The sequence below is a fragment of the Octopus bimaculoides genome, chromosome 3 (genome assembly GCF_001194135.2).
Source record: "Octopus bimaculoides isolate UCB-OBI-ISO-001 chromosome 3, ASM119413v2, whole genome shotgun sequence".
NCBI classification, from domain to species: domain Eukaryota; kingdom Metazoa; phylum Mollusca; class Cephalopoda; order Octopoda; family Octopodidae; genus Octopus; species Octopus bimaculoides.
In genome coordinates, this window is record NC_068983.1 from 120540512 (window position 1) to 120543621 (window position 3110).

Here is a 3110-nt window from a genome sequence, read left to right on the forward strand (position 1 = left end):
TGGGATCGATCTAATCGACTGGACTCCTCCCAAAAATTTCGGGCTTTGTACCTGGAATAGAAAAGAATATCCATCATGCTGTTCACTTGTCTTATACTCTTCCCTCCGCATAGAAAATATTTAAAATTGAAACGTGACAGACAATAATTTTCGAATGAAATGAAAAGTACTTTCAGTTCTAAATATACAGCTAATTGAAAAGACATACATTATTTTATACTTTTTCTGCTTGTTTTAGTTGTATTTCCAATTTGAAAAAATTATAAACTGCGAAACTAATTGAAACAGAAACGTTGTATGTGTGTATTTGTGTATGTGTATACTCATATGTATGTATGTATGTATGTATGTATGTATGTATGTATGTATGTATGTATGTATGTATGTATGCATTGAGAACCCACTCATCGGCTTCGTAATATAGATATCACATATAGACGTAAGCATTCACATCGATTAATTCACCCAAACACGCACTGATTTTTCTATACGTCATTAATCATGTTTTCTTCTGTCTCCTATAGTTGTTAACCATGATGTGACTAGCGTTATAATCACAATGACGTCAGTACATCCTTTAGCTCTCCTAACCACTACTACAACGACTACTTTTTCGTCGCTATAACCCACACTAGAACGATACAATCCGTATCACAACACTATATACCCCCATAATAGCACTATATCGCACATAATAGCACTACAACCCACACATCAACAATACATTTCTCACCACAGCACTACATCCTTCGCTTACATCTTTGTAAAGAACATCATTTCAACGAAACAGATGTGTCCTACTTTTCTCATTATTTCCCTGACTCATTGATTACCAATTTAAAAATCTAACTGCTTTACTTCCGTTTCGACATCGTTTACGTTTAATTTTCATTCTCTTATAAATTAATACAAAACTGTTGATAGCAGATTTGAGACGGCGGTGAGTCTCATCCTTTAGCATTATGCCTATGGTTAAGGCACTTTACTATACACAGTCCTGTCCACCTAGGTACCAAAATGTAATACTTTTCATTACGTTATGTCCATAGTGTGGCTGTGTGGTAAGTAGCCTGCTTACCAACCACATGGTTCCGGGTTCAGTCTCACTGCGTGGCATCTTGGGCAAGTGTCTTCTACTATAGCCTCGAGCCGACCAAAGCCTTGTGAGTGGATTTAGTAGACGGAAACTGAAAGAAGCCCGTCGTATATATGTATATATATATATATATATATATATATATGTGTGTGTGTGTGTGTGTGTGTTTGTGTGTCTGTCCCCCCAACATCGCTTGACAACCGATGCTGGTGTGTTTACGTCCCCGTAACTTAGTGGTTCGGCAAAAGAGACCGATAGAATAAGTACTAGGCTTCCAAAGAATAAGTCCTGGGGTCGATCTGCTCGACTAAAGGCGGTGCTCCAGCATGGCCGCAGTCAAATGACTGAAACAAGTAAAAGAGTAAAGAGAGAGTAAAGAGTATAGTAAAAATCTGTAACTGCCATCAGGCTAATTCGCCGAGCCGTAAGCAACACAGTGTGTTATAATTCATTGCATTATGTCAATAGGCCACTTCATTATAAGTCGAAGCAACAGCTTGGTAGAGTTGTGTTGTGCATAAACAAGATATTTAACAACCAACAGTCAAATCTACCAGTTTCGCACATATATAATAGTGATATAGTTCAAATAGCAACCAACAGTTAGACTCATCTAGTTGTAATTAAACACCATCGGTCGATATGTTGGGCTGCAAGTTAATTTCGTTTCAGTTTTCTTTTTATTTGGATCTCCATCATCATATGTATAAGAAGAGGTAAAGATATTTTATAACAAGGACGTTCTACGATGCCGGTAAAAGTATTTGTTAGTCATGCACATACCTTCATAAATTGTTGAAAGTGAAAGTCTTTTTAAAGTCTGTGTTGTGTTGTCTACATGTTGAAAGGCACAGAAACACACACACACACACACACACACACACACACACACATGCTCACACGCATTCACAATCGCACACAAACAACAAAATATAGCTATATTATGCATGTACATATAGTTTTATTTTGAAGTGTGTTGTGTTGACAGACTTGCACTTAAAATTCACGCGTTTTTAATTAAAACTTGTTAGTTTCTATGATGACAACACTATCTATCTATCTATCTATCTATCTATCTATCTATCTATCTATCTATCTGTCTGTCTGTCTGTCTGTCTGTCTGTCTGTCTGTCTGTCTGTCTGGCTGTCTGCCTGTCTGACTGTCTATCTGTCTGTCTGTCTGTCTGTTTGTTTGTCTATCTTTCACACGTTCGCACGCGCGCGCGCACACACACACATACACACACACACACACACACACACACACACACACACACACACACACACACACACACACACACACACACACACACACACACACACACAATAACAGAGCTAAATCACTACGACAAGAATATTTTTCGTGTCAATTCAAATAACATTGGAAACAATTAGAATAGATGAAAAATACCACAAAAAACGAACGAATTTATCTGACAATCCAATAGTTCACAAAAATGTATCTAGCAACAACAATCAGAGCTAGCTAGGCATCACATTGATATTCCACAATACTGTGTCTATCGCTAAGGCAGTCGATATCCAGTGCCTCTAGCTGTTAGTAGATACCATAGTGTGGTTTAAATAACCACTGTAATCAGCAGCGGCGGCGGTGGCACTGTGGTATTTAGGAGTGATTTCATTATAAGTAGTTTCGTGCTAAATTTCTCTCACGGAGAAAAGTTACTTGTGTAGATCAGTGACAAGTTCGTGCCGATTTTTAAAGGAAATAAAAAAGTAGATAAATACTTACCATTACATTTTTAAGCAAACAAATATGAACCATTTTGTTGCACAATGCGTCTCCATCTTGAAAATACCCGCTTCTCACAATTGAGGTGGTTTCATGACAAATAAGTCGAAAGGTAAGCTACTATAAATCGGCACGAACTTTCCGGACAACCCAATATTTTTCACTCGTTGGTGATGTCCTGTACACAATGTGTATTTTTCATTTCATTACACACCCACACACACACACATATATATATATATATATATATATATATATATA